The following is a 6,965-nucleotide window of genomic DNA, read 5'->3' as shown; positions in this document are numbered from 1 at the left end:
CACCCCTCTGTGTCTCATTTGCCTGTTCTGAGATGTTGAAATGTGACTGTGGCCTACTTATTACAATTATGTTATGAGGCTAAAAGTAAATAAACACAAGGAAAGCCTTAAGAAAAATAAAATAAATGACTGGTGTTTCATAATCACCCTAAGTGTTCAATCACTGAGCAACTGCAAGAATAAGGTAGACACTTGGTGGTGGTGGAATCCAGAGAGGGGACGTGGATGGCTCCACAGCAAGAGAGGATGGACGCTCACTCTTAGCTTTACATGGGAAGGATGCTTTACTGCTCGTGGACAATACCTGTTACCATCTCCTGTAATCCTCAGGTCAGCCCTATTGAGGTGGGTGGGGGGCAGAGCAGGGGCTGTAAGCCATATTCTAGTGGGAGGCACTGAAACGTAGAGAGATTAAGTGACATGCCAAGAGTTACCAGTCACTTTTGCCAACATTAGAGATAGATTTCTTACAGGATTTTTCTATTTATGCACTTCCCACCAAAGGGAACACTGTTCTCATTTGGGGCAGACGTAGTAATTCCTCCAAGTCGTGTGCCTGAATCATCACAAGCGGCCTCGGTTTGGAGCTGACACAGGAGTTGGAATGTCCAACCTTGGTGATTCATTTCATTTGATGAAATCAGAAGTTCCCAGAGGGACGTACCATGGGGGGTCCGCGGACGGATGGCACATCCAGCAGTCAGAAACCCAGGAGTGACGTCAGGGATGTTCTGACCTATCAAGGGTAATAATTAGTAGAATGATTAGAATAAGAAAACGGGAGTAAAGGGGTCATTCTGGGTGAATGGCAACAAGGGTTTATGGAAAATGAGAATTATTTTAACTGAGCAGATACAAAACAGAAAAAGAATTAAATGGGAGTCTTGACCCAATATCTTGTGTGGAAACTTCCCACTAGCCATCTCAATTTGCCTGTTCTGAAAATCTTGGGGCAGCTGCCTGCTTCTGAAGACTGGCTATTTCCAGAGGATCTCTGAGAAGCCTCAGTTTGAGTAGCCCTCTAATTGTGTGAAATTCTGATTTTTTAAATTATTTTATTTATTTTAGTGGAGACATGTGAAGCCAAGGGTGAACTCCCAGGAGTTACACTGCTTTGTTTTTAAACAGTACCTGAAGGGGTCCCTTCAGGGGATGTGTAAGGGCAGTTTTTCTCTGATGTCTCTTCCTGAGGTTGAAGATCATGAAGAGGCTTCCAGGAAGATTTCAGGAATGGAGGCCTGAAGCTGTTGGTGAAAAACTTGGGCACTATTACAAGAGCTCTTTGCAATATGCTGCCATGTCTGCACGTAGTAGGGTAGTGCAATCTAGTCTGGGTAGTGAAATTCCTAGAGATAAGGAACTTCCAGCTACTCATTTAGTGGGAGAGCCCGTGTGTTCCCAAGGGAATGGACTGGAGAGCCATCATCACTAATGTGTATTTGCACCCAGGGAGCTCACAAGTTTCTGAAAGTTTTGCTACTTTTAATGGAAGGATGAAAATGTTTTGCCCACTTGAAACAGTTTATGTCTTAAATAATGAACTGTGTTCCAGCAAAATTGTAATTTCTTGTGAAACTCTATATTTCTTTTTGGCCAAGGTTGAGAGCAAGTAAAGAGAATCCTTTTTAGAGGCTTTTTTGTACTCTGGACAAAGTCGGAGATCATTCACACGTTATATAAGAACTGAATTACAAGGGAAACTTAGATTTCCTTTTTCAGTCTTGATCGAGCACATGGGAAAAGGAGAGGGGCCTTCAGTGAACTCCTGGGCCATGACTGTCCAGGTATGTCGCTGTTCTGTCCAGGAGAGAACAAAAAGGATATACCCTTCTGGTCTCTTAGTGAAACAACTTTGGATTCAGAATTTCTTTTGGAGGCCTCAACATAGCATCCAAAATGTGCTGCCCACTGGGCTTCCTCCTTTCCGATGATGCTTCTCAAATGAATGATTTTGCTCCGATCAGGTTGTCTAGAGTTGGCCCTGAAAAGCCAAATCATCGTTGGTGAAGTCGTGGGGAACAAGAATTCGGTTTGTGATGAATGTACACATGAGCATCAGACATTTTTTTCTGGAAGAGGATAGGGGTTAGGTTTACAGGATTCCCAAGAGAGCTGGTGACAGCTGGTAGAAATAGAACATTTGTGCATCTCATGCCTTGAGCCCCCAAAATGATAGGGCTGAAGAGAGAGATGATAGATTTGAAGATCCAAGAACATCAAGTGCCTGGAGGAGCCCAGGTCCTGCAGGAGGAGGATCATAAAAAACAGGAAAGAGGAACTTGGCCAAAGCTACAAAAAGGACCTTCTCAATAAGAGAGAGGAGAGGGGCGCCTGGGTGGCAAAGGCGGGTAAGCATGTGACTCCTGATTTCAGCTCAGGTCATGATCTCTGGGTCCTGGGGTCAAGTCCCATGTCAGGCTCTGCCCTCAGTGGGGATTCTGCTTTGGGGTCTCCCTCTCTCTTCCTCTGTCCCTCCCCCACTCGTGCCATCTCAGTCTCTCCCAAAATAAAATAAATAAATCTTTACCAAAAAAAAAAAAAGAGTATAAAAATGAAAGAGGAAATAAATTACATGCGGATGGTGGATCTATGGGTCCGAGTCTTCGCATCCTGCAAAGTCGTCTTCCTTACGGACGACAGTGGGCATTGTCATGGCCTGGTCTTGGGAAAGGAAAGGGGACAATCAGGGTGAAGTGAGGACTCAGGCCACTGCCCCCGGGATTATGTCCCCGACCCCAAAACTCAATGCTGCCCTCAGCTCCGCAGTCCCCCCACCTCACCACCCATGGGGCCGTGATCCCTTTACCTCACTGATGAGAAAGGCGTCCAGGGTCTCTGGGCCCTTCCCAGCCCTCAGATTTCATAACCGGGACCAGGAAGCAGTGCCTGTCAGCCCATTCTTTCAAGAGGCAGCCACGGTGGTGCCCATGACTTTCTGTCCCCATGATTTCCTACCTTCCTCTGCTCCCTCCTGCTACCCTCCCTCCTCTCTCCCTGTATCATTAATTTCTTATTTCCCTTCTCCTGTCACCTCCAACAACCAGACTGTTCTCTGCAATGGGAATAGTGGAGGAACAATCATGGGTTTACTGACACGCTCCCTAGTCAATCAGTTGATCAATGAGCCAATGCAGCTAACATGGAGGTGGCTGCCATGGGCCTGGGGTGATGCTGGGCCATGAGAGTGACCATCAACTGGGCAATCAAGTGACTGCCCCATGCCTGGGCTCATCTTGAGCACTTGAGACACACTTCCTATTGATGACAGCCCGTAAGTGTCCTAGCCCAGAGAGGAGATGAATGTGACAGTAGAGGTAATGGTACTTGTCCGAATTCCCCTAGTCTGTCAGTGGGGTGATGGGCATTCTCCAGCTGGTGTGGCCACATAAACACCAGTACCTGCAGTGTTCACCAAAGACCCTGAGACCTGGAAGGACTAGGGGAGGCCCCGAGCAGATGGATGGAAGGTCCGAGGGTGGGCTGTGACCACGATGTGGGGACCAGGCCCATCGCTGTCAGTGGGATCTGACAGGAGCAAAGACCCTGGCCCCGCTTCCCAGAGCCTCTGTCCTGGGCCCGGTCAGTCCCAGGAGACCAGCTCAGAGGGACTGTGAGAGCCAGTGTGTGCTGCCAGCCCAGCAGCCTTCACATAGGCCTTTAGAATTCCCGTCAGCCAGGGAGGGTCTCCGGGCAGCTGCATATGAGCCTCTCTCCCATGGAGCCAAGTGAAGGTCTTGCTCTGCTCCCAGTATAAGGGATGTGGTGAGGAGAAGAGAGAAATGTGCTCCAGGATGTGCCTCTCACCTCACCTCTGCAGCAGAATGCCTCGGGGAGTATTGCTCGCTATGAATGGGGTTAGAGCATATGGAGGCATTTGGTTCCCAGGCATGAGCTGAGGGCCACCGCTTGGCCTCCCGCGGTAATAGGGCTATAATGTGTGCCCTGTGACAAGATTTCTTTATCTCGTCTTTTCTTTTCTTTTCTTTTTTCTTTCTTTCTTTCTTCCCTTCTTTCCTTTTTTTTTTTTTTTGAATGTGGACAATGGCCATTGTGCAGTGGCAGTGGGATACACCTCCTGGAGCAATATGAAATCTCTCTCTCGCTCTTTCCATCTCTGCCTCTCCCTCTCTGCATCTCTCTTTCTGTGTCTGACTCTCCCTGTCTCCCACACAAAAACACAAACAATCATACCACATAGAGCCACAAAAGACACCCCAACCCCAAGCCTCATGCACACACACACCACACAGGGAATACAATGGCTTCCTAGGACTGTAGACACATGGACACACTTTTTCACCTGGGAAATCTCTGGTGCCCCACACCCCCACAACCCAATCAGGGCAGCTCGCCAGACTGAGGATTGCAAGGATGCCCCACCTGCATTAACATCTAGAGTTTTATCTCAGGAAGAAGCTGATTCCAGAATACGTACCGCATTCACCGGATGCTCCTGTCACCTGCATGTACAGAAAAGAGGACACTGTGAGGCTCAGGTCATGCTACACTGTCTGTCTGAATGAGCTTTATTTCCCTCAATGACTTTAGGAACCCAGATGGAACACAGTGGTTGAGTCCTACGACCCCAAAGTAAGTGAACTGGATGCCTTAGGAAGTTGTTTTTCCTGGGGGACATGTCTGTCCAGTCCATTCAGGACGGTGACTACAAAATGCTTCATCCAAGCAGGAGAAAGTGTTACTGAGGGACAGGATCCTACCACAGCGTTCAGAACCACGTTTGGTGTCGCCAATGGCAAATGTCCTTTCGAATCAGCTAACGGTTGGCAGAGACAACCACTCAACACTCTCCCACCAGGGAAATTACATATGCAGAATCTCAAAAGTATATATAGCTTTTTACATAAAATCTGTATATAAAAATAATTTCATTTCCATATACAAGCAGTTGACATTAGGAAAATGATTTTTGTTTTAGTATTATGTTCAATTCGCCAACACAGAGTATACTGTCTGAATTTCATCTGAATTTGATTGGAAAGAAACCCAGAAAGCAACATTTGTTCCTCAGGGATAGACAGGTGAGCTCACCTTGGCAAGAGGCAGGCCCTCCTCCTCTGTGATCCTCTGAAAAAGCCATGACCAGACAGCGCCATCATCAGTCACATCTAGAAGGACACAGAGTACCTGTCAGCGTATTGGTGGTGCTGCTCAAGAAAGATGCGGGGAGGGGCGCCTGGGTGGCTCAGTTGGTGAACCATCTGCCTTCAGCTCAAGTCAGGACCGCAGGATCCTGGGATCGAGTCCTGGATGGGGCTTCCTGCTCAGCAAGGGTCTGCTTTTCTCTCTCCCTCTGCCCCTATCACCTGTTTGTGCTCTCACTCACTCTCTCTCAAATAAATAAAATCTAAAAAAAAAAAAAGAATGCCTTGGGGAGTATTGCTCACTATGAATGGGGTTAGAGCATATGGAGGCATTTGGTTCCCAGGCATGGGCTGAACGCCCCGCTGGGCCTCCCGTGGTAATAGGGCTATAATGTGTGCGCTGTGATGAGATTTCTTTATCTCATCTTGTCTTTTCTTCTCTTTTCTTTTCTTTCTTTCTTTCTTTTTCTTTTCTTTTTTTTTGAGAATGTGGACAATGGGAATTGTGCAGTGGCAGTGGGATACACCTCCTGGAGACATATGCAATCTCTCTCTCACTCTTTCCATCTCTCCCTCTCCCTCTCTGCATCTCTCTGTGTGTCTGTCTCTCCCTGTCTCCCACACTAAATCACACACTCACAATCACACCACATAGAGCCACAAAAGACACCCCAACCCCAAGCCTCATGCACACACACCCACACCACACACAGGGAATACAATGGCTTCCTAGGACTGTAGACACATGGACACACTTTTTCACCTGGGAAATCTCTGGTGCCCCACACCCCCACAACCCAATCAGGGCAGCTCGCCAGACTGAGGATTGCAAGGATGCCCCACCTGCATTAACATCTAGAGTTTTATCTCAGGAAGACGCTGATTCCAGAATACGTACTGCTCTCGCTGGTGGTGGTTGATGGTGTCACCTGCAGGTACAGAAAAGAGGACACCATGAGGCTTAGGTCATGCTACATACTGTCTGTCTGAATGAGCTTTATTTCCCTCAATGACTTTAGGATCCCAGATGGAACACAGTGGTTGAGTCCAACGACCCCAAAGTAAGTGAACTGGATGCCTTAGGAAGTTGTTTTTCCTGGGGGACATGTCTGTCCAGTCCATTCAGGATGGTGACTACAAAATGCTTCATCCAAGCAGGAGAAAGTGTTACTGAGGGACAGGATCCTACCACAATGTTTAGAACCACGTTTGGTGTCGCCAATGGTAAATGTGCTTTCGAATCAGCTAACGGTTGGCAGAGACAACCACTCAATGCTCTCCCAAAAAGGAAAATTGTATGAGATCTATATGTATAATCTCAAATATACATTGTCTGATTTTCATTTTAATTTGATTGGAAAGAAACCAAGAAAGCAACATCTGTTCCTCAGACAAAGAACTTCTAGCTCACCATGGCGAGAGGTGTGCCTCCGGCGCTGTCTCCTTTGATGGGATCGAGGGCTTCCTCCAAGGCACCTAGGACACAGAGTACCCGTCAGCACATTCCTCTTGTTGCTCAAGAATATTCATGGAATGTTGCTTGATATGGACACGAGGCTGGGGTGGATGGAGTCAGCTGGTTTCCAAGCATGGACTGAAGTGCCCCTGCTGGGCCACCCACTGCAGTAAGGCTCTAAAGTGGGTAGTGTGATAACATGGCTTTGGAGAAGGGTGATATCATGCAGTATCTGTCTGACATATCTCCTGGAGAAACACCTTTCTCTCTCTCTCTCTCTCTCTCTCTCTCTCTTTCTCTCTCTCTCTCTCTCTGTCTCTCTCTCTATGTTTCTGTCTTCTCTCTCTCTGTCTCTGTCTCTCTTGCTCTTGCTCTCTCTCTCTCTCACACACACACACACTCACAAT

At 47.5% G+C, this 6,965-nt stretch overlaps 2 long non-coding RNA genes across 2 annotated transcripts; both read right to left on the bottom strand.

Annotated features, from left to right (window-relative positions):
* Positions 1-265: 265 nt before the first annotated feature.
* On the bottom strand, positions 266-2,656 carry LOC130544003 (uncharacterized). Its single transcript, XR_008959846.1, has 2 exons — positions 2,573-2,656; positions 266-736 (listed from the first exon to the last, which is right to left on the bottom strand). It is a non-coding gene; the product is annotated as an uncharacterized LOC130544003 (long non-coding RNA).
* Positions 2,657-5,067: 2,411 nt separating this feature from the next.
* LOC130544004 (uncharacterized) lies at positions 5,068-6,573 on the bottom strand. Its single transcript, XR_008959847.1, has 3 exons — positions 6,514-6,573; positions 6,001-6,031; positions 5,068-5,126 (listed from the first exon to the last, which is right to left on the bottom strand). It is a non-coding gene; the product is annotated as an uncharacterized LOC130544004 (long non-coding RNA).
* Positions 6,574-6,965: the final 392 nt, after the last annotated feature.

The sequence above is a fragment of the Ursus arctos genome, unplaced genomic scaffold (assembly GCF_023065955.2).
Source record: "Ursus arctos isolate Adak ecotype North America unplaced genomic scaffold, UrsArc2.0 scaffold_18, whole genome shotgun sequence".
NCBI classification, from domain to species: domain Eukaryota; kingdom Metazoa; phylum Chordata; class Mammalia; order Carnivora; family Ursidae; genus Ursus; species Ursus arctos.
Note: the sequence above shows the minus strand (reverse complement) of the source record. Positions and strands in the feature narration are given on the sequence as shown.